Source organism: Tasmannia lanceolata, unplaced genomic scaffold (assembly GCF_043159265.1).
Source record: "Tasmannia lanceolata isolate RefF3 unplaced genomic scaffold, GAP_Taslan_0.1 ptg000012l, whole genome shotgun sequence".
Taxonomy (NCBI): Eukaryota; Viridiplantae; Streptophyta; class Magnoliopsida; order Canellales; family Winteraceae; genus Tasmannia; species Tasmannia lanceolata.
In genome coordinates, this window is record NW_027518689.1 from 55,816,951 (window position 1) to 55,842,933 (window position 25,983).

Below are 25,983 nucleotides of genomic sequence, written 5' to 3' on the forward strand. Positions count from 1 at the left end.
AGATTCTCGAAAAGACTACTGAGATGGACTCTCAAGAGATAGTGAGACAGACTCTCACAAATTACAGAATGGAATAATTAGACAGCCTCTAATTAAGCCACTCAGGGATTTGGATATTAGAAAGCGGAATGATTAGACAGCATCATGATCAAACCTGATTTAGGATCTGAGAAGAGAGCATCTAGACAGATCAACAAAGCGGAATGATTAGACAGCATCATGATCACACCTGATTTAGGATCTGAGAAGACAGCATCTAGACAGATCGACAAAGCGGAATGATTAGACAGCATCATGATCACACCTGAATTAGGATCTGAGAAGACAGCATCTAGACAGATCGACAAAGCGGAATGATTAGACAGCATCATGATCACACCTGAATTAGGATCTGAGAAGACAGCCTCTTGACAGATCGACAAGGCGGAATGATTAGACAGCATCATGATCAAACCTGAATTAGGATCTGAGAAGACAGCATCTTGACAGATGAACAAGGCGGAATGATTAGACAGCATCAGGATCAAACCTGAATTAGGATCTGAGAAGACAGCATCTTGACAGATGAACAAGGCGGAATGATTAGACAGCATCATGATCAAACCTGAATTAGGATCTGAGAAGACAGCATCTTGACAGATCGACAAAGCGGAATGATTAGACAACATCATGATCAAACCTGAATTTAGGATCTGAGAAGACAGCCTCTTGACAGATCGACAAAGCGGAATGATTAGACAGCATCATGATCACACCTGAATTGGGATATGAGAAGACAGCATCTTGACAGATCGACAAGGCGGAATGATTAGACAGCATCATGATCAAACCTGAATTTAGGATCTGAGAAGACAGCCTCTTGACAGATCGACAAAGCGGAATGATTAGACAGCATCATGATCACACCTGAATTAGGATCTGAGAAGACAGCATCTTGACAGATCGACAAAGCGGAATGATTAGACAGCATCATGATCAAACCTGAATTTAGGATCTGAGAAGACAGCATCTTGACAGATCGACAAGGCGGAATGATTAGACAGCATCATGATCAAACCCATTTGAAGCCATTTGAAAATTTGATTCGAAAGACGTGTTCAAGTTTCTCAAATCTTGATTCGTTAAAACGGATATCTCAAACATCAATGCATGCTAGGTATCTTTTATGGTCTGACTTTCGTCAGGACATAAAAGATGCCCCTAGTAAAATTTCGCTTCCAGTTCAGGAGTCTTTAACAAAACTCAAACAGATTCAAGCTTTCTTTCATGAAACTTGGGTTACAAAGATTTTGAAGGCACAAGAGACTGACTCTTGCTGAAAGGTCTACCACATTTATGCCAATTGCAGGGGCTCCGGGCCTCAAAGGCTTTCAAAATGCACAAGAGACTGATTCAGCCTGAAACACTTTCAATTTTCTACCAGCTGTCAGAATTTCTGGTTGCACCGGTTTTCAACTTCCAAGCAGACTGATTCTGCTTGACATATCTTAAACCCTCTGCCTGTTGCAGGAATTTCAAATGGGCCCGAGAGCTTGCCGCGCTTCTAGACCATGTATAGGTCATTTCGCCTTCTAGAGATGCGACTTCATTTTCTGGTACCTGTTACCCCAGCTTTTGAAAGTATACTGGACCAAACAGGTCACTTTGGGACACACCTGACTCGACTGAGTACATGACTTTGGCTTGACAAAGAATGACCTTGACAACTGCTTGACAAAGGACTTTTGGTGAGTACACAACCGATTTACAAGACTGACTTTCAGGAAAGACTGAATCTGCTTCTTAATTTGATAATTGTTTTAAGATGGTACAGCTTACCACTCTTGGAATTCTTTGAATACCGCATTTTAAGGTGATTTCGCCTCTTTCTGGTATTTAGTCGTAGTTATTATACCCTTTGGATTGCTCGGTTTTAACCCCTAGCTTAGAGGAATATCAAAGGAAGCCTTGCCGGCACTTTTCAGACCTTGAAGTGATACCGATACAGGCATGAAAGTCTTGCCAGCTTCTGAAATTTAGTCCTTCGCGAGAAGTCACTGCCATGACCAGACTGCCTTTTGGGTTTTCAATCTGGCGGACCGCTTGCCTTAATTTTTGCCTGGACTGCCTGCCCTTGCAGGTTTTCCATCCAGCAGGCTCTGCACCCTGATTTTTGCCTAAGCCGCCCTTTCGGGTTTTCAGCTTAGCGGGCGAATGACCCTAACTTTTGCCTAGACCGCCCTTTCGGGTTTTCAGTCTAGCGGGTCTAAGACTCCATTATTCTTTTCTTTTCTTTTTCTGTTTCTCCACAAACCTTTGCCTTATCACACCAGGAGGACTTCTAGGTGGGTTAGGGTTTGAAAGAACTGGATCAGGGTGTTTGCATTGACTGGACCGAATCTGGACCCTTCCAGATAGCCTACGTACCTCCAAAGAGTGAGGATCAGGTCCGCGTAGTTCGCCCATTGGGGACTTTGGGTTGAGATTATTTTGATTTGACTTCTTTTTTTTCTTTTTGAAAGTTCTCTCTTTTGTTTTTTTTTTCTTTTCAACCGTTTTGAAAGATTTGCTTTCTTCTTTTCTTTTCTTTCCTTTCAGCAATTTTGAAAGATTTGACCGAACCCGACGTTGTCAAGTTGCCTACGTACCCTGTGGAAAGGGATCAGGTCATGGCGTAGTTCAGGCTTTGCATCTTTTATGGCGTCAGTCATAAAAGATGCCCCTGGTTTGAGGGTGACAAAGAAATTTTGATTTTGCTCATTGGCTCAAAGGGTTTGCAAACGGTCTTTGACTTTTCTCTTTTGTTTTTCAATTGGATTTTTGGATTTGAAGCTCAGATCGACCAAGGACGGCCTCCTGGTGTCTTAGGCATAATACTTTTTAAGTTGATCAAGGTTTGTGGGTTCTGTTAGTTTTTCACCATTTTGATCAAGGAGTCTGACGGCTTTTCCAGGCAGGACTTCATCGACAATGTAAGGACCCGACCAGTTTGGTCTGAACTTCCCTCGGGGATCATGGACCGGTGCCCTGTAGGATTTCAAAACGAGGTCACCTTTCTGGAGATCTCTGATCTTCACCTTTTTGTTAAAGGCCTTCTCAATTCGACGCTGATACCCCTGGACATGATACAGAGCTCTGAGCCTCTTCTCATCAATCATCTGCAACTCCTGATACCGGGCCCTTGCCCATTCTGATTCTGGCAAACCAGCTTCCATCATTACCCTTAACGAAGGAATTCTCAGCTCAACTGGTAGGACTGCTTCCATCCCATACACTAATGAATATGGCGTAGCTCCCGTAGAGGCCCTGATCGACGTTCTATAAGCCCACAAAGCATATGGTAGCTTATTTGACCAGTCCTTGTACGTTTCTGTCATCTTGCTGATGATGGCTTTGATGTTCTTGTTTGCGGCTTCGACGGCACCATTTGTCTGAGGCCTGTATGGTGAGGACTTGTGATGCTTGATCTTGAACTCCTCACAGAGGTGTACCACTTCTTTCTTGAAGTACGATCCATTGTCTGAGATCAGCTCATGCGGCACCCCGTATCTGCAGATGATGTTCGTTCGAATGAATTTGGCGACTGAGGCTGAAGTCAGCGAAGCGAAGGATGCGGCTTCGATCCACTTAGTGAAGTAATCGATGGCTACCAGGATGTACTCATGCCCGCTTGAAGATTTCGGAAACACCTTTCCAATAATATCGATTCCCCAGACTGAAAACGGCCACGGCGAAGTCAGAGAATGTAACTCAGAAGGCGGCACGTTAATGAGGTTCGCATAAACCTGACATTTATGACACTTCTTCACGAAGGCAAAGCAGTCAGCTTCCATGGTTGGCCAGTAGTACCCAAGTCTCAGGATCTTTCTTGACAGCATCTTCCCGTTCATGTGAGGCCCACAGACTCCTTCATGCGTCTGCTCTATGAGATTAGCTGCTCGATCTTCATCTACACAAAGAAGCTGGATTCCATCAAACGACCTCCTGAAGAGCTCATTGCCGCAGATAATGAAGTTAGCCGTCAACTTCTGGAGAGACCTCCGTTCTTTTCCTGATGCTTCAGGGGGGTGCCCTTGGCCTAAAATGAGATTCTTTATATCAATGTACCAGGGCTTTCCATCTGGACATCGGGCTGCTATCTCTATAGCGTTCACATGCGCTGGAGCCCATTGTAACCGCACTGCCAGAGGCTGAACTTCCATTGATGCAGAGATATCCAACATTGAGGCTAGTGTAGCCAAAGCGTCCGCGAAATGATTTCTCGTCCTCGACAGATGAGTAAATGTAACATTCTTGAACCTCCTGACCAGGGAATCCAGGTGCGTGTGATACGGGATCAATCTATCCTCCTTTGTTTTCCATTGACCATTGATCTGACAAATGATCAAGATCGAGTCCCCGAAAACATCTATCTCTTGAATATGCAGAGCCAAGGCTGCTTCGAGACCAGCAATGCAAGCCTCATACTCGGCCTCATTGTTGGTACACTTGAACTGCAACTTGATGGACACGGGGATGTACTCTTTCTTCGGAGATATCAACACTGCCCCAACTCCTTGACCTCGGTTGTTCACAGCACCATCAAAATACATCAACCATCTGGTGCTTTGGACCTCCTCTTCTACAGCCATGATCTCTTCATCAGGAAAATCTGCCGTCAGAACGGCATTCTCATCTATAGGCGCATCAGCCAACTGCTCAGCTATCACACGCCCTTTAACTGATTTCTGGGTCACATAGGCAATATCAAATTCAGACAATAGCAGCAACCATCTGGATGTTCGCCCGGTGAGAGCGGGCTTCTCGAACAAGTACTTCAACGGATCCATCCGTGAGAGTAAGAGAACCTTGTTTGATAACAGGTAATGCCTAAGCCTCTGAGTTGCCCAAACTAGTGCCAGACAAGTCTTTTCCAAGATAGAATATTTGATTTCGTATTCCAGCATCTTCTTGCTGATGTAGTAGATAGGCTTTTCTTTCTTCGACTCAGGGTCTTGCTGGGCTAACATGCAACCCATAGCTGTGTCGGTGACAGATAGGTACAGCAATAGTGGCTGGCCCGGAATAACTGGCGACAAGACAGGAGGCAAAGTTAGACACTGCTTGACTTTCTCAAATGCTTCCTGACACTCATCATTCCACTTCTTCGGAGAATTTTTCTTTAGCAGCTTGAAGATGGGTTCACACGTCATTGTCAACTGATTTATGAACCTTCTTAGGTACTGAACCTTTCCCAGGAAACTACGGATCTGCCTCTCGGTCCTCGGCGGCTCCATCTCTTGGATTGCTTTGATCTTTTGAGGATCTACCTCGATCCCTCTTTCGCTGACCATGAATCCCAATAACTTCCCTGAAGTGACCCCAAATACACACTTGCTCGGGTTCAAGCGAAGCTTATACTTCCGGATCCTTTCGAAAAACTTCCTCAGGACTACGGCGTGCTCTGGTCGAGTCTTGGATTTAACGATCATGTCATTGACGTAAACCTCGACCTCTTTGCGAATCATGTCATGCAATAAGGTGGTAGCCGCCCTCTGATAGGTTGCCCCTGCATTCTTCAGCCCAAACGGCATCACTTTGTAGCAATATGTTCCCCATGGAGTGGTGAACGCAGTTTTTATCATGTCCTCAGGGGCCATCTTGATCTGATTATATCCGGAAAACCCATCCATAAAGGATAACAAAGCATGACCAGCTGTATTATCCACCAGGAGATCGATGCTCGGCAAAGGAAAGTCATCCTTGGGACTCGCCTTGTTCAAATCTCTGAAATCCACGCACATTCTGACTTTTCCGTCCTTCTTGGGCACCGGTACTATGTTAGCCAGCCATTCTGGATATTCAACCACTTGAATGAAGCCCGCATCTAACAGCTTCTTGACTTCATCATGGACTTTCAACTCCCATTCTGGTTTTAATTTTCGAAGCTTTTGCTTTTTCGGCTTGGCACCTGGGATTAGGGGAAGATGATGCTGGACGATGTCTTCGCTTAATCCCGGCATGTCATCATAGGACCAAGCAAAAACTTCTTTGTATTCCTTAAGCAAAATGATTAGTTCTTTACGCTCCTCCGGGGATAACGTTTTGCCAATCCGTATTTCCCGGATTAAGGTTTCATCACCTATGTTGACGATTTCAATTTCTTCTTCAAGTGGTTTAGCTCGACGCTGCTCCTCCTGAGTAATCATGTGTTTGATCTCAGGGGGAGTTTCGTCGGCATCCTCATAAGAGGGGGAGTCTTGATCATTGTTATTAGTTTTATCAATTTGAGAAGCAGAAACAGAGTCAGAGACAGGAAGATACTGAAACGAGTCTTTCATTTCATTCATAGAATCAAAATTTACATCATTGATCAATTGGCCCACAGCAGGCTTTACAGTATGCTCAAAAAGAAAGTTTGTATCGTCAACTGAAATGTTGACACCTGACTCAACTGGACTATGTATGGACTTTGCAGTATATTCTATGACGGACTCATCTTCATAGACAGCATCTATACCGGAGGACTCGCCACCCACACCAGGAATGTCTAAGCTTCCTAAGGTACCTGCATCCAAAGAATTGTTAGAAATAACAGACTTTATACTTGACTCGGAAACAGACACATACTCAGAAACTTTAGACTCTTTTGGAGAAACATGACCACACTGAAGAACTAATTGAGGAATGACCTGAGAAGTCCAGTTATCGAGGGGTACCTCAGCTGGGGTAATTCGGCCCTTAGGGTTCAGGAAGCGCGCATCTTCTCCGATCATAGCAATGACCGGTGCCTCAACCTCGAAGAGGGAGTCTAGAAGCTGCGGCTCTAAGTTCTTAGCCCAATCAGATTCCTGCTTTTCGACGGCTACAATCTGTCCATGGAAGTACTCGTCTGGCAATTCGTCAGCGGAGAAGATTTCAAAACCTGGTAACTCTTTCCCAGACTCATCAAACCACGGCTCGGGAAAACCATAGAACGGGCGATCGGCTCCTTCTTTCCTGTACTTACCATTCATCAACAGACTGAACGGTCCCATAGGCAGCTCTAGGCCCCGACGACGCAGCTTTGCCCACTTCAGCATGTACTGCTTTCTTTCCCTGATCTCTTTCTTGGTGGGTTCATATCCTAACCCAAACAAATTGTTTGCGACCTTCAGCTCCGGCCACTCAGTTAAACCTTGCAGACTTCTCCCCAGACCAGTTCCAGGAATATACCCATATTTGCGCATTATTCGGGCTACCTGCGCATTTGCACTGGACATAAACAGAATTTCTTCGCTCATAGCCTCTTCCATAGTAATGGTCGAGACTTCAAGCGAAAACCCAGTCAGACTGACATCTATGGTGCTTGAACCGATCTGCTCTTGGGATATCTGTCCAACCTCTGGTTCTGGATCCCCTCGAACTGTGACAATTCTGTTATCCTTGATGAACTTGAGCTTCTGATGGACAGTGGAAGGAACCACTCCGACTTTGTGAAGCCAAGGTCGGCCGAGAAGGAGAAAGAATGAGGTCTTGATATCTAGAACTTGGAATTCTATGTCAAACATTTCACCTCCGATCTCAATTTCGGTGACCAAGGTTCCGATGACGTCCCTTCTGGTCCCATCATAAGCCAATATCCCCTGCTCCGACGGAACATAATCATTCGGCCCAAACCCCAAGGCGGTAGCGGTGCTCAAAGGACATACATTCAGAGCTGACCCGTTGTCAACCAAAACCTCTGGTACCTTCTTCTTATTGCACACGACGGTGATTCTGAGGGATTTTGTATGATTCTTACCTTCCGGAGTCAGATCTTCATCCGAAAAGGACACGGTCATAGCTGATCTGGCCATAGATACGAGCCCAACCAGCTCACCAGGGGTTATATCCACAGACACCTGCGCTGTATTCAATTCACGAAGTATAACCTGCCGGTGCTTAGGGGATGACATTAACAGACCCCAGATAGAAACATTAGCTTGGGTCTTTCTAAGCTGCTTCAACAGAATGTCCTCATCTTCCTCAGGACTCAACCTCTGATTCTGATTCTCAACAGCTCTGGCAATCTCAGCGGGATTCTCTGCTCTCAACTCAGGGGGCTTAAAGAAACGTCCACCACGGGTAACATGGCGAACCTCATCACACGGATCGTTCAACAGCAGCAAGTCCTCATCCTCAAGCTTAAGGACATATGGGACTTCGCTTTTCTCTTCTTCCCCCTCGAATCTGAGGACATAAGGACCTTCAGAGGACTCCCCAACTTCCTGCGCAGAGGACAAGACATAAGGCTCTTCGCGCTTAACTTCCTCATCATCGGATTCCCATCTCAAGATATACGGCTCATCAGAAATAACGGCACATATACGGGAATGATCCAGCACAACCTCTTCAGTAAGAATGGCAAAAACATTTGGAGGAGGCATAGTATGCGTCGGCAATGGGTTCCTGGTGACATTAGGAAGAGCTTCCACTGCAATTTCTTTTGCCTCAATCTTATCCTGGATCCTATGCCTTAGTGCCATACATCTGTCAGTCAAATGCCCAACACTCTGGTGAAATTCGCAGTACTGATCCCTTCTCCAATATTTCGGGAGAGGATTTGGGGCTTCTCGAGGTTCTAGTAGAGTGATCTTCTTGTCCCTCAACAGCTTTTTGAGAGCCACAGATAGGGAATATGGTAAGGGAGTGAATTGTCTGGGCTCAGTTCTTTCCGGACGAACTCCTCCGGGACCTTCTCTCCTAACTGGACGAGCAGTATTCACATTGTTAACTTCCTTCGGAGGCGCCATAGGCCTTTTTCCCTCTCTGACATCTGAGGTGGAGGTTCTAGCTCTCAGGCCGCCCTTAGCCAATATGTCTTCGATCCTAGTCCCGGTCTTGATCAGATGATCGAAGTCATTGAAGTACTGGATTGACATATGAGGAAAGTAAAAGGGGGAAAGATTCTTGACGGCAATCTTGATAAGATCGTCATCCGGTAACTTGTGGGTCATTTGTGCTGCCTTTCTCCTCCATCGCCGAATGAAGGAAGTAAAGGTCTCATTGGGTCCCTGCTTCAGCGATTTCAAGTCCCTTTTTGTCACGTCAATCCCCTCTTCCATGGAGAATTGCTGGACAAATTTGTTGGCTACACCTTCAAGGGTCCTGCTTTCTTCTGGTTTCAGATGCAAGAACCACTTCTTCGCTGTCCCAGTCAAAGTTCTAGGGAACACCAAAGCAATCTGCTCGGGGGATAAACCGTGCTGCTGCAACAGAGGAATGACTGACTTGAGATGGCTACGAGGGCACCCCATTTCGTCGTATTTGTCAAAGTCTGGCATTTTGAACTTGGGCGGAAGTACGACCCCTGGAGCTATCATGAACTCAGACATATCCAAATTTTTGGGACCTTGGCACTTCATGGTTTCCATATCCCGAGTCAGCTTCTCAATTTGGTCAGCCAATTCCTGTGCTTTATCAGGATTTCCCAGGTTAGGAAGACAGTTCTCTGCTGCGTACTGGCCCTCATCAAAGTCTTCGATTTCAGGCAATACAGCTGGCCTGGGAGAAACAAGAGGAACAGAAGGTATAACTGAAGGCTGCTGATTGGCCGGGTCTTTAGAGGTAGAAAGACGATCATTTTTCAGGAGGGCTATATCATCCTTCATGGCACTCAGCTGAAGAAGAATAGCCTTCATCATCTCATTCGTATCAGGACTGTTGTTACCGGTCCCTTCCATTGATTCAGATGCAAGTGAAATGGGTGAAAGGATTTCCGGACGACCAAGGAGAAGCGGCGCAGGAGAAGTAAAGGATTCTGGGGAAAAAGAAAGTCTATTCAGCCTGGAATCTGAAGACTGACGGGACCAGGCCGATTTTGAATTGACTTTCTTAGGAGCGATGATGTCCCGCTAAGACTCCTGAATGGAAGTTAATAAGTTAGATTGCACATTTGATAATTGAAATCAAGTAGCTTCCACAAATAGAGAGAAAAGAAAAGGAACACACTTTGCATTGATTAAATCGAGACAGGTTACAACGACAACGATTGGCAACATAAAAATTGATGAAACTTTGAATCGCCAACTGCTTATAACATGTATCAAGTAAAACTCTTTTCTCTATATTTTCATCTATAATGAGACCGGGATTACAATCTTTGACTTTGATTATGTTCAAGTAAAACAAGTGAAGACAGTAAAGAAATGATAATTTCATGCCGAAAAAACTCATGGTTCACCAATCCGAGCTTTTAGGCTTGCAGGCCCTCCAGACATTCCTTCCTTCCGAAGTTTAGACACGAAAGCAGATCTCCTCTCCACGATTTTGTCTCTCCAAGCAGCTACTATGGATGTAATGAGATCAGGAGTAAGGTCTTCACAGTTAGGTGGTGTGATAACCTTCGGAGCACAAGAGCTTGCATTAATCTGGCAAGGGAAACGCAAAGGTGCATAGAAAGATGATTTTTCTAAACCCATAAGATAGACGAATGAGTATGGGTAGGTGCTGGTGATAATTTTTGGACAGGATTGACTCACCCAATGAAATTGGTCTTCCCCTACATTCTTCAGCCAATGGCGCCACTCATTAAGCTGGGGTTGCTTAATCTTTGTCTTCCAAGAATGAAAACCCTTGAGGGTGTACTCAATGCTGTTTTGTGGCTGAAGGATAGTGAGTTTCTCACATAGCCACACATATAACAGCTTAGCACATCCGAAAAAATTATCCTGTACCTTTTTACTAGCAATAAGGTCTAAGCCATAAAAGGTTTCGGCTAGCATTGTAGGGACAGGATTCCTCCCCTCATTTATCTGATCTACTATTGTCAACAAAGTGAAAGGGGCGGCACTAGAGTCTCTGCGAAGGACATGGCGTGCAAAGACAGCAAAGACTAGAGCATTACGTCGACATTCCTGAAAACGGGAGTCAGTTGGGTCGACGTTTTTGGAAAACAACTCAATGAGGGTCTGAAATTGCACATCTTTCTCTGCTAAACAATGCAGGGTTCTCACAATCTTATTTTTGAATAATCTGCAAAAAAGGTCATGAGGGGAGCTTATGCTTGAAGGTCGGATCCAAAGTCCCCCAGGAGGAATCTCTAACAAGGCACACCAATCTTCGAATATAGGACAAAGTTCAAAAGACCCAAATCGAAAGACATGGAAGACAGGGTCCCAACATCCAGCAGCTGCTTGAAGAAACTTCCAATCTATACCGCGACTGTTCAGATGAGTAAATGAACCGATGAAATGCTCAGCCACACTCCTTTCTTCACATCTTAACGGAAAAGATTTAACAGTCTCCGCTATCCATTTATCTAACAAATTATTCGCCATGATCTGACCTATCATTCAAATAGGACAAAGATCAGGAAGGAATAGGAATAACTGTGCGCAGACAAATGACAAGGCTAACTCGGCAATCAGTTTTATAAAAAGGATACCGTCTGAGACAATGAATTTTTCATCCAAGATGAGAGGTAAACAATAGATCAGAAAAATAGACCACGGCCATAAGATGACAGAAGTAGGTCATAAACCGGATCTAAGTCTGGCGTTGAATACCAATAACTTTACGATCAAGAGGATCAGAATGGTAGACCATGGCCATAGGGACAGCGATAAGCTATCGGCTAGATCTCGAGGTGAAACAAGTATACAGACGAACATATATCACCAAAAATGGGTTCTAAGCTAAATCAAGGCTATACCTGGGAATTAGGAGAAGGAAAACTGACTCTAAAGAATAGCCGTCATGCTCAAAATGTGCTGCGAAAAATTCAACAGCATAACGGCTAGACAAGAAAGATAAGGTGAACTCATGGTTTAACTAACTCTGAAGAGTAGCGGTCATGCTCGAAATATTCTGGGTAAAATCCGGCAGCATGACGACGCTAGAAAGGATTCCCACAACTCAACCCAAGGTATATGAATAGCGGTGGTAAAAACAACTCCTAATCGGAAAACGAAATAGGGCTGCCGAAGAAAGGTGAGCAAATGAAGGACTGACCATAGGTGAGAACTCATGACAACGAGTCAAATCCCCTAATCAACAGATCAAGGACAAAGCAGGGCCAAGGTAATGGCAAGCAAAAGGCCACTGATCAGATCCAGATCTGAATAATGAATGGGTATAACTGATTGAAAAGAATGAGGGACTCTAACTAAGAGGAGAACCCTATATAATCAGTATACAAATATACACATACACATATCCTAACCAGGGGCACCAGCCCTAATCCTAATCTAGCGGAGTCAAGGAAGTCTCGACTCAAGACAGAGTGATGAGTGTACTAGGACCGTGCTGTAGCCATGTAAAATGAACTACCCTAGTCTACAAAGGGGACGGAGCTCCTAAACTCTAGGCTTGACATGTGTAAGCAACACATGTCCGACCCTTATATGAATGCAATATACTTATATAAACATAGGTACTTCCTAGTTGGGTTTCACTAAGTCAGTAAGTATATACATAATATATAAAACAAAGTAGGGCTCCGGACTCAATCTATCAGGTACTATGCGTATGAAACATACTTAATATGTATAACAAAAGTACGCCCAATGTTATACATAGTATGCTTCATTGCCCATCGGCTGCTGTAGACAAAAGTACGCCCAATGTCTACGGCTGCAGCACCGGCGCATAGCTTGGAAATAGATTCAACAGTACCATCAGGGTGTAACAACATCCCAGTCGGGCACGCACTGAATCTATCCCGTGGAGCCAATAATGATGAAAAACAAAGAAGAAATAAACAATAAACAATATGGTAATGCATGATGTGCAGTGTGTGTATCCCTCGTTTTAATTACGCACCTACTTGGTGCCCCTGGATTCTAACAATAAAGTTCCCGTTTAGCTTGGTTTTGACCCAAATTTCTTCAAAATTAATTAAAATGGCATTTTTACAGAGTTAGGCAATGTTTCAAGAACTCCCCAGCAGAGTCGCCAATCTGTGGAACCCGATCCGAGAGAGGCGGGGGGACGTGCCCCCACGCGAGTCTCGGGATCATCCACGTGAAGGAGAGCTCCGCCAAGGAACTCTCGAAAGAGTGCCCCTCACAGCATGAGAGGCCATGTAAAGTGAGATACCTCTCGATTCGGGGACTAGCCCGGATTCGAGACGCACCTTAAACAAAGAAAGAGTCGCCATCCAAGGAAGTGGGCCCTGGATCCCATGTTGTGCTCTGTCGCCACAGATAACCAGAGATATATAAAAGGTCCGTGCCTGATGACGAATGGGGAAGGGGTTAGGCGCCCCCAATTCGCCCAAGTGCGAGCACCTGGTCTCTTATGCCATTCATTATTAATTTTGAAGAATTTTGGGCGAAAATCACGCGAAATGGGAACGAAGATCTCCGAGATAACGTCTATCTAATCATGCATGTCTCGGAGATGAATAAGAAGCACAAAAAGGAAATGAAAGATGTCACCTAAGAATAGCTAGATTATGAGTGTCATGCCTAATTGGTGTCTAAGTTCTGGTGGGCATACACATGCATGCTACATCTAAAGGTATAGGATCTGTACATGAAAGTAAGAAAACACAGCAAAACATACAGCACAACCAATGACTCGACCCGACACACCCTAAACTCTAAGGTGATAATTGACTCGGACCAAGATGGCCATCCATCTTAGCTGCACTACGTATCCCGGCCTCGGGAAGAATCAGAGCCAACGTAGTTCGGCGACCTATGCTAAACTACAATGCCTAACCCTCTAGAACCGCTATCCTAGACTCGATTAACTAGACCCGACTAGTTTTTAAAGCTTCTTGCGACATTGCTTAAGTTCAAGTGAATGGTGATTTTTAGGACTCCCTGTATGCCCTAACTAATGCCAGTGAACCCTACACCCTAGGTGTGACTAGGCTGTGTGTCCTAAGGAAAATCGTGGGCTATCTAAGCGCGTTCTAGTCTAGCCATCGGCTCGACTAAGTGTCTAACCGACCACGACCTGAGGCCTCCTAACTCTAGGGACACTCACACGACCGGACATGACAAAGCAACACAATCAGGACAGACTCCCCACTCTACGACACCCCCAAACGCCTAGGACTGACTCCTAACTCTATGGGAGGATCTTTTGAAAATTGTTGGTAAAGTTATTTTGAAGAATTTTTGTAGTTTTGGAAGGTTTTGAAGTTGTGAAAGTTATGAAGTTGTGGGAAATTGCGGAAATTGTGAGAAATATTTACAAAAATGGTGACTGCACTCAGGATGCCAGCAGCACGCCTGAGCTGCCTACGTACCCCTCAGCTAGGGATCAAGCCATCCGTAGTTCGGAAGGAAAGTGAGAAATAATTACAAAAATGATGACTGCACTCAGGGTGCCAGCAGCACGCCTGAGCTGCCTACGTACCCCTCAGCTAGGGATCAAGCCATCCGTAGTTCGGACCTGACTACTCCTAATGACTCGAGATTTTTGAGATTTTTGATTTTTAGTTGCTTTTGAAGTGTTTTTTGAATTTTTGACACAAGAGGACAAAATCCTATCACCATAAGGGTAGGATAGACTCCTGATGTCCCGCAAAGGTTGGACAGCATCCTATGCTTTGCGGGGGAATTGGACAGAATCACGACTTTGCAAGGGTTGGACAGCATTCTATACCTTGCAAGAGCGGATAAAATTTACGCGACTTGATGAGAGGATGGACAGAATCCTAACCCCTATGATGATAGGACAGACTCCTGAAAGACTGAAGGACTGACTCCTATGCTGAAAACGGACTCTGGAAGATGGAAAGGCGGAATCCCAAACTTTATGAAGGGATAGGACAGAATCCTAAACTCTACAAGGGTAGGACAGGCTCCCAAACCCTAGGACGGTAGGACAGACCCCTAAACTCTCTACGACTGACTCTATAGAGAAAGGAATCCTTTAACCTGTGAAGACTCTAAAAACGAAAGGAAACTCTAGAAGATGAAACCCAAGCATCAACACAAACCCCAAAAGAATGAGTGAAAAGGGAAGGGCAGGCTCCGAGATTCCTACGATTCAATTAGAAGTACACAAAGAAAGCCCAACTAGCAGGGAGAAGAAAAATGGTCTAAGGGTCTCACCACACAACCGGCTAGTCAGACAAAATGACCAAGAATTACCGATGCCCTGAGTGAATATATCAATATTGGCCAAGAGCGTCTGAAGGGAAGAATACCCCATAGGCCAACTGGATGGTCGAATCTATTGGGAATCACAAGCCTGATATCATTAACAGGTGGCAAGGATAATCAAAGAGTAATACAACTAAATTCGATTTGTAAGCACAGAGGTATCCAAAAAAAAAAAAAAGTTAGAATTGTAGAGTGCATTACAAAACCAAGACCAACTTGCGAGGACCGAGCAGTCCCAAATTAGTTTGTAATCAAAGTATAATACAACTGAAGTTTATTTGCAAACCCCAATCATAGCCCATTCCATCTGCAATCTCAGGGCATTCAAATACATATATCAAAGCCACAACTAAAGAGGACCGACGATCACAATCATTACCCGATGCTCAGGGCCAAAATAGATGCAATGGACACCATTCAATCGAAAAAAACGAAGCAAGGATAAACATCTAGTGCGATCAATATTACCAATAAATGGAAATGTTACCCGAGCTGCTAGAGGAGGAGGAATGACATACCTGAAGATCGCTACGAACCCAGGTCTGATGGCGGGATGCCAAAACGGGATGATCGATGGAAATGGGTGCGATTGGCGGACGGGCAGAGGCCGGCTGGAGGAGACGAAGTTCGGGGTCGAGCTCCCCCTCCTCTCCCTCTCTCTCTCTCTCTCTCTCTCTCTCTCTCTTTTTCTTTTCCTTTCGCGACAGATATCGCAAAATCCGAGAGGGAGGTGCGGAGAAGACTTGAAAAAAAAGGGGTTTGGAGAGCTCCCTCTCTCTCTCTCTTTCTTTCTCTCTCTTTCTCTCTCTCTCTTTCTCTCTCTCTCTCTCTTTCTTTCTCTCTCTTTCTCTCTCTCTCTCTCTTTCTTTCTCTTTCTTTTGCGACAAATATCGCAAAAAAAGACAGAGAGGGAGGTGCGGTGGCTGGTGGAGAAAATACAAGGGTTTGGAGAGGTGATCGGAGGAGGTGGTGGTGAGGGTGGGAAGAGAATGATGGCTGTGGTTGCAGAAAAAAAAAAGGGGTTTTTCGATGGGACTGGGTTTTGGGTTTGGGAGGTGTGGAGAGGGGTTTGAAGGTGGAAGATGGAGGGGGTAGAACGAGGGAGATGGTGGCTTGAATTCCGGTGGGTTGCCGGCCGGAGATGGGTTTGGCCTCGCCGGATTCCGGCTGGCCGCGGTGGTGAAGAGGGTGAAGATGGGGGAGGTGGTGGAGAAAATGGGGAAGAAGAGGAAGGTGGGGGGAGGAGAGGCTGGCCGGAGGGATGGTGGTGGCCGGCGGCTCGTCCTCCCTCTATCTCTCTGTGTTGTTTTTTTTTTTTTTTTTTTCTTTAAATTGGTTCTGCTGATGGAGGCTAGGGTTCGGGTTCGCAGAGGTGGAGGTTGTGGCTGTGGAGGTGAGGGTGGAAAGGAATGGAGGAGGAAGATGGAGGGGTTGTAGGCTTGCCGGATTCCGGCGGGCTTGCCGGAGAAGAAGATGGTGGCTGTGGGTTCTTCTCCCTCTCTTCTTTTTTTCCTTTTTTTTTTGGAATCTCCTCTTCTTTCATGCAAGAAATCCCTTTGTTTTATACTTAGGGTTGAATCCTTAGCTCTAATCCCAACCATTTATGTGGCATCTTCCTTCCCTTGGGTGATCTCCACCCTTGATCTACTTCCTCCACAAGCATTCCTTTTTAGAAACCCTAAAACCCTAAAATGTTCTAACTAATCTAGACCCTACACCTCATCTCTTAATCCAATGGCCCATGCATGTTGCTTGCAAAGAAAGTAATGCCCATTTTATTAAAATACCCCTAGGACAAGGTGATTTTACCCTATTGCCATTATGCCCTACTTGCTTTTATTTCCATCAATGAGCACCCTCACTTGGTTGTTTTCAACCCCCTCTTTCGTAATAAAGAGAGATAGCACCAATACTACCCTGCTTCGATAGCCGCGCTAACCTGTTCCGAATTTTTACACCGATTGACCAATGGGCCGACATGGGCGCACCCTCATTTTGTATCGGACGAGGGGAATGATATGAGCACAGCCAGTTTTGATGATGGCACACACTCGCCCGTCTTGTTCTCCATTTTTCGCCCGATTGCCCTGAAATTTTGCAGGGGGATTCTCGAGAATACTAACAACCTCCTGGGGATTTGTACCCAGAAATATGCGCCATAAGATACTCAAAGACTCAGGCCTTCCCCTCATTCTGGGCCCAGGCCTTCAGGAATTTGGGAATTTCGATAGATTTTGAAGTTCTTATTTAATTTTTGGGAATTTAAGGCCTTGTCAAAATGGGGTGTCTACAGTCATTTGCATGGATTTATGTTTTCAAGATCCTTTAAAATGTATTTTGACAAACTTATAAAAGTATTTGAAAACATAGGACAAAAGCCCAAAAACCTTAGCCCATTGCTCCATGGTTTTAAATTGTAAAACTAAATTTCAAAGCAGGGCTGGTCGACCGAGGTCCCACGGTCGACCGCGGAAGAGTTGCTGGAATTCCAGCAATTACCTTTCAAAAGCGGGCCGGTGTAGACACCCCATTTTGACCGGACCCTTAAAGTCCCAAAATATCTCGAAATTAATCTCAAAAATTTATGAAGGACTGGGCCCAAAATGAGAAGAAGGCTTGAGTTTTGAGCATCTTATTGTGCGTATTCCTGGGTACAAATTCCCCAGGAGGTTGTTAGTATTCTCAGTGATACCCCTGCAAAATTTCATGGCAATCGGGCGAAAAATGTAAAGAAAGACAGGCGAAGTTTGTGCAATAATCAAAACTGGGTTGTGATAGGGTATGAATTATCAAAGCTTGGTTGTGTAGATATCACCCTCCTTTTTCTATAAAAGGCAAGATATTTTGTTTGGTTAAATGGTGATTTGCCATCTTTATGAGGGCAATTTTGGAATTCTGATATTACTTTGGTTGTAAGCAACCCTTTGCAGCCATTGGATCGAATTAGAGGGTTAAGATCAGTTGAAGAGAATGGAATTTTTGCCCTATTTTCTACCTGAGGCCCCCCTGGTAGTATAAAAGGAGTAGTCGAAATACACTAGGTGGTGGCTGTCCATGGAAGATGGGGGGGAGGAAAAATTTATCATTTCCCTCTATATGTATCGATTTAGGGTTTCTCAAGGGGGAGGGAGGTCTCATTTTTGTTGAAGAAAAAAACAGAGAGGGAGAAAACAGAGAGCGAAAGAGAAGCAGAGAAGCCCCATTTTCATCTTCTCCAGCAAGCTTGCCAGATTCCGGCCGTGCCTCCACCTTGCCCTCATCATCCACCACCACCTTTTCTTCCTCATTTCTCCATCTCTACGCTCTCCTCAAACCCATATCCACCAAACCCACCTTCTTTTCCGGCAAGCCTCCGGAATCCAGCCGCCCACCGAAATCCGAGCCACCACCACTTCCTCTGTCCATCTCCCACTTCATCTTCTTCCCCTCTATTTTACACCACCAACCATCTCAAACCCCATCCAAACCCATCTCCATCTCTCCACCGCCACCAACCACCCTCTTCTTCACATCCTCCGGCAAACCCCACCAGAATCCGAACCTACCCCTTGTCTTCTATCAAAACCCATTTCAAAACCCAAACCATTTACTCCGACCACCACCTCCACTCCCACCATTCGCCCCAACCACCTCCACATCCTCCATGTCTCCATCCCCATTAAACCCATTACCATCTTCCCCATTGTTCTTCGCAACATACTCTCATTGTACTCTTTGGGAGTTTTCTCCTATCACCGATTTTCCCCCAAAAAATGGGTGTTTTCACATTCGTCTGCAGAAGCTCCTGCAATGAATGGAACGCAAAGCAGTTCTCCAGCGATCTCGAAGAATCAGCTTCATCAACCTTCGAGTTGCAGAGAAAATTGGTGACAGCAGCTCAATCCAGTGAGAACGGTGCTGCTCGGAGCTCCTTTTCTATGATTTCTCCTTCCTCAGCTGTTTTCCAGGCCCAAACGCCGATCCCTAGAGGCTTTTCACAGAGAACGATCTCCGCTTTGATGTGTAGTTCCGTTCTACATTGGATATGATGAGATACCAGAGAATAAGCCCAGATTGTCTTCCTTTGAGCAATGGAAGAAAACCCAACTTGAGGACATGTAAGGAGGACGATGTGGAGAGTGGGCGAATCTTGAATTACAATTCTTTCGAAGGAAAGACCCTAAGATTCAGATCTGGAACCACCTTACAAAGAACCAGAATCATGAAAGTGGCTCAGGAGGAGATGTACTGTTGCAATGGGGGCAGAATAAGAGATCGAGCGGGTCAAGGGCTGATAACAGAGTGGTGAGTGACGAATCAACAGTTCCAGCGAGGCAAGTGATCAAGATTCACAAAAGAGTGGTCTCTGGCGTGGAGAAACAGATGACGAATCATACGACCACCATGCTACCGTCTTTGGCTACAGCCCCGTACAGGAGAGGAGCTAATCTGAGTCCTTGTCTGTCGATCCGAGAGCCTACAGGAAAGTCTATGCTCAACAGCTCATGCAAACTTCTCTTAGAACCTTGGGGGTAATGCCTCTATGGAAGTATAATGGTAAGTATGAGTTCAAAGGCTAGAAATATGTCGCACCATGTGCTCATTTCTATTTTCTCTTAGCTTAAGTGGTTAAGCTCAACTTCATTTGTTCTGTATTGATAACTTATCTCATCTTTTGGTCATAGTCAAATTGTGGATGTTCCAGTTCATCGTCTTGTCCTTTCTCTTCGGGTTCGTCTTTAATTTTGATTGGCTTAGCGATGGCCCACTATATTAGCAATTTATTTGGGTTTAGGCTATGACGGAATGCTTCTTGAGCCAACCCCTCCCTTTCTGCCTTAGAGTTTTCGCAGGCTAAGGGATTTCTTCCTCTTTAGAGTCTGTCATAGAGAGTTTAGGAGTCTGTCCTACCACCCTAGAGTTTAGGAATTTGTCCTACCCTTTTAAAGTTTAGGAGTCTGTCCTACCCTTTTAAAATTCATCAGTCTGTCCTACCTCTATAGAATATAGGATTATGTCCAACCTTCATAGAGTTTAGGATTCCGTCCTTCCATCTTTGAGAGTCAATCTTTCAGGAGTCTGTCCTATCATCATAGGGGTTAGGATTCTGTCTATCATCTCATCAAGTCATGTGATTTTTATCCGCTCTTGCAAGGTATAGGATGTTGTCCAACCCTTGTAGAGTCGTGATTCTGTCCAATTCCCCCGCAAAGCATAGGATGTTGTCCAACCTTTGCGGGATATCAGGAGTCTATCCTACCCTTATGATGGTAAGATTCTATCATCTTGAGTCAAAAAACATTAAAAACAACTGAAAAACCAAAAAATCTCAAAAATCTCGAGTCATTAGGAGTGTAGTTATGTAGACACCCCTATTTTGCTACGCTTTAAAAAATAAAAGATTCGGTACTATCATCGAGTCTTGAATCCGTATTCAGCATTAGATTAGGAATCCATGCATTTTAGGGTAGATTTCATTTCATTATGGGAGTTTTGAAGTTGATTCGCGATCCTGAAGGTCTCTAGGGGGTTCCTTTGGCCTCTAGAAGATGAAAGTTCAAGTTTCCGAGTAAATGAAAACAACTTGCTATTTTTAGAATTTTCAGGGTTTCCCTCATTTTTGCCTATTTTAAACTGCAAGGGTATTTTGGTAATTCCCGATGTGTCTCATTTGACCCCCGAGTTATATTTGAGAAATCTTGAGTGATTTTACAAATTTTGAAAAAGTTGCTATTTTTAGAAACTCATGGGGCTTCCACATTTTCATCATCTTATGGATATTTCAATCATTTCTCATATGTCCAAAACCATCTCGAGGGTACGGCTGATGGATTAAGAGTAATTTCGTAAGATTTGGGAAACCTGCTAAATTTAGATCTCTCAAGATTTTCTCTTAGTCTTGCACTTCCGGGGTATTTTAGACATTTCCAAACATATCATATTTGGTCCCTAAGTTGTGTCTAAGAAATCTTGAGTCCGTTCATAAATTTTCGAAAATCTGCTATTTTTAGAATTTCTCAGGATTTTCCCTAGTCTCGCCAAACTCTAGCACCTCGGGGTAATTTGGTCTTTTCCTGTGTAATTCTTTTGATCCCCGAAATATGTCTGAGAGATTATGAATGATTTCCTGAATTTTGGAAAACCTGCTAAATTTATAATTTCTCAGGTGTTTCGCTTAATTTGGAAATTCTAAGTGTTGAGGGCATTTTGGATATTTTCAGGGGGTACCAAATGATTCTGTTTGAGATTGCTCATCAAAAGGACCTAAATTTAAAAGTTTCTATTTTTGAAGTTTGATCACAAAGACTTTCCATTTTAACTTTTCTCTTTAGGGGTGAACCAATTTAAGGTTATTTTAGTCACATTTGGATGTGTAATTGTCAAATAGGGGCATTTTGGTCCGAAAAATTATTTTCCCAAAAAAGATGGTTCGATCATGTGTGAGGGATCCACCATAAATGTCAAATGGGTTGGGTCCATATATAGAATGTTGAATTTAGAAAGATTTTATTGAATTTTTACAGAAAAACTCGAAACCCGTGTGAAATGGCCCATTGGGCTAAAGCCCGCAAAGATGGAGCTCATGTGGGTTCACCCATATGGGTCAACCACCATGGTGGGCGGCCCACATGGTTGACCCACATGAGTTGAGCACCCAACCTTGATGATGTCACAATGGTGACATCATATTTGTTAAAAGAAAAATAAAAAGAATAAAAAATGAAAAGAAGGAAAGAAGGAAAAGATGAATGATTGCTTAAAAAAGGTTTTCTTCCTAAGAAGCAATGTGAAATAAAGAATAGCATATCTTGATTGACAAGAAATTAAGATTGAAATCAAATCCAATTTGGAAACAAGAAAGAAAGAAAGCAATAGGGAAAAATTGGAAACAAGCCAAAAAGAGAGCTCTCACATTGGAAACTACTATTTCTCTCTTAACCCTAGCTTTTTTATATAAAAATCAAAGCAAACAATCCTAAAAAAAGGATTGGAAAAAATCCAAAGTCGTCCTTTTTCTCTCTCCTCCCAAGAAATTTTTTTTCCTCTCTTTAAGTGTGATCTCTCTCTCAAGTGTTCTTCACAAAAAGGAATTCTTGAATTCCTTCTTCTTCTCCAAGGCATCACACAATCAAGAATTATTGGAGTGTTCTTTCTACATTTTTTTAGCGTATAAAAGGGTTGAACAAAGCGTATATCTTGGATCACCAACCCTAGAGACGAGGATCGCGATCAACAGTAAGGATTCCTCATCTTTGGTAAGTAGAAAAAGCATGCTAGGGTTTTAATTTTGATGGATCAAATCAACGAGTTTTTCTTTGAAATTTCAGTATATTATAATATAGATTATGAGTTTTCAAAATCCAAAATTTGATCCAAAAATTAGTTTTCCTCAATTTAAAAATGGTTTTCTTTTGTTTTTACTCAATATGGATTTAAATTAGATTATCAAAGCAAGTGTTTGAAAACATGGGTCTTTTTAAGAAATGATATTTTCTGGGTTTTATATAAAATACAAAACTATTGGAAACTTAATTTTCAACCGCGGTTCAGCCGTTTTATTTTTCATTCTATTTTTCAAAGAATAACCCCGAAAAGGGTTATTTCTTGATGAATGGAGCCAAAAGTATATCAAATCATGTCAGAATTTAGTGAAAGTTTGTTTCCAGTAGTTTTACAAGATATTTAGATCACCCAAATATTTTCATATTTTTTGGAATTTATTTAATCAGATTATTATTTATTTTAAATTTCTGCTATTTTTAATAAATACCAAATCATTTTAAAAATTGATGAAACTTTTCAGAACTAAAGCCTAATAATAAATGGAAGTTTCCATTGAAAAATATTTTAAAACAAATATGGTTTTTACTGCTTTCTAATCGCTTCCCCATTTTACGTGCCATAATTCCTTTTCTTATTAAATTAATATATTTTCAAAATTTTTCTTTACAAACCAGTAACTTTGGTTACTGGAATGTTAGAGAAATATTTCCAATTAATTTTGCAAAGATTTGATAAGGTTTTACAATTTATTTTAATAAACGGGTTTTAACGCCTATGAAACAAATTGATCTCTTATATTTAAAAACCAATTTTATGGAGGAGATTTAAGTTTTAAGTTTTAAAATTTTGATAATAAATTCTATAATCTATTATATATCTACTGAAATTTTTCATTTGATTTTACGATACCACTAGGTTTGCTTTTTAAGTAATTCTTTGGTTTCATCTGATTTTTGTGTGAATTTAAATGGGCATCAAATCATCATAAAAATCCATGAAAGTCATACAGTAGTCTAATTTTATGATTATCTTTATACTGTAAGAGTTTAAGTTGATTTGAAATTGATATGCTATAGGTTACTGTGTTAATCTATAATCTGATTTGAATTTTGAAAAATCGGACATTGATATTTAATCTTAATGATAATTCATATAAATTTTTCCGTAAGCTTTAATCATTTATATCTTTATTCTGTAAAATTTTGGAGTAATTTAAAAGTGATATGATATAGGTTGCTGTGTTAATCTATAATCTGATTTGGATTTTAAAAAATCAGGAATTGATATCAAATCTTAATGATAATTCATGAAATTTTTCCAGTAAGCCACAATCATCCATATCTTGTTACTGAAAAAGTTTCAACTGATTTGGAATTCAATTGCTTAGGGTTACTGTGTATTCCTAGCAATCTGGTCTTAATGATATTAAATCACAATTTTATAGCAAATTAATACAAAAGTCAGTAAAAATCTCCAAAAAATCTTAAGTTTTCATCATAAATGCAATCCCTAACTTTTTTGAAACAGAAACCTTAGGGTTCATAGATTGCCTTTGTAAATTGGCTATTCTGTGACAATTTAACTGTCGAGATCGCAACCGTAATCATATACTAATTGCGATTAATCCTGCATAATTGGAGTGCGTAAATTATAGTATGATATTGGCTCCGAGGTCCACTATCCACGGAAATCCTGAGAAATATGCCAGGCAATAAGATACTATAATTTACGTGCTAAATTATACAAGTGTTGAGAGCACGATTCCCTTCCATGGTTGCGATCCGAGGCCGAAACTTGCGAACCATAGAGCCTTTGGTATTCCTTAGATGTTTAGGAATAAAAAATCCTCAAAAATTGAAAATCATTAAGTTTAACAAATCGAATTAACTCGATCCGTGTCTTAGGAGCCGTTGGATTACGGTCTCCTATCGTAGGAACCTTTAGGACCCCTTAGGAACACTTACTTCACGTTGTGTCCTAAGTTTTAGGGAGTCCTAGAGTTAGGAGTCCAGCCTCATCACGGGCGTTTGCTATGGATAGCAATCGTGCCATAGATCTAGTTACACTAGTCACCTCACTTTTCTCCTAGGACAAACCTAGTTGCCTAGGATGTAGGTTAACCTGCATTAGTCTAAGGGACGTCTTGCACTTAGATAGGACCATATAGCATCTTAGATGAAGTTCTAGGATAATAAAATCTTCAACTTGAATTAAATAATTTCTCTTAAAACTGTTGAAACAGTCAATCCAGTCTAGATCGGTGTCCTAGATGAGTTAGGCATAAGTAGCTTAGTTCAGGTGCACCGAACTACGTCGACTCTGATCCCAGTGAGGCTTGGGTACGTAAGCAGCTTGGATGCTTGATGACATACCAATCACGAGTCGGCTCCACACATAAGTGGGGTTTTGTACATTAATCCTTAAATTAAAAGTAATTAAATCACTTAGGACTTTCCATGAAATTAGAATTTTAGGACAACTTTCACTTAGATTGAATTCAAACAAATTAAAAAAATTAAGATACACATTTAGGAATTACATTGAAATTAGATCTTAGGATGCATGTCACATAGTTCGCACATTAATATAGAGTTAAATGAGCCATTTAAAAGAAATTCAAAAGAGTTAACTTTTGGAATTGAAGAGCGATTATCGGGCAGGAATGGTGCATGTGGTGGTAACTCCCCATACCTTCCATTCTTGTAACCAGGTAACGAGTCTAGATTTCTGGTCAATTATGGGTCCTAGATCTCTCATCTAGGTGGCGACTCTGTCACTCTCTTTTGTGTGGAATTCGGATTGCCTTAGTGATCCCAAGTTCACGGAAAAGATGAATTAAATCACACCTTGCTAGGCTCGGCGGCTTACCCCTGCCCTTATGGGTACTGGGTTGCACGTTTGTTTGCACCCTATGGCTTGGTTGGGTAATTAAAATCAATAATAAAAAGCACACGTCATTCGCGTGGGTACAAGAGACCAAGAGAGAGCGTGGCGGCTCGCGCCTTTCCCCTCTCACGGGATCGGGTCCCACAAGTTAGGAAAATATGTTCCGAACTACGGATGGCTTGATCCCTAGCTGAGGGGTATGTAGGCAGCTCAGGTATGCAGCAGGCATTCTGAGTCCAGTCACCATTTTTACAAATATTTCTCACTATTTGGTCCGAACTACGGATGGCTTGATCCCTAGCTGAGGGGTACGTAAGCAGCTCAGGCTTGCAGCTGGCACCCTGAGTTCAGTCACAACTTCAAAAACTTCTATAAGCTTCAAAACCTTTCAAACCTTCCAAAACTACAAAAATTCTTCAAAATAACCTTACCAACAATTTTCAAAAGATCTTCCCATAGAGTTAGGAGTCTGTCCTGTTTGTGTTGATATGCTGAGTCTTGTCGTGTGAGTATCCTCAGAGTTAGGAGGCCTCGAGTCGTAGTCGGTTAGACACTTAGTCAAGCCGATTGCTAGACTAGAATGCGCTTAAATAGCCCATGGTTTTCCTTAGGACACACAGCCTAGTCACACATAGGGTGTAGGGCCCACCTGCATTAGTTAGGGCATATAGGGAGTCCTAAAAATTACCATTTACTTGAACTTAAGTAAAAGCAAGAAACTTCAAAAACTAGTCAAGTCTAGTTAATCGAGTCTAGGATAGCGGTCCTAGAGGGTTAGGCATTGTAGTTTAGC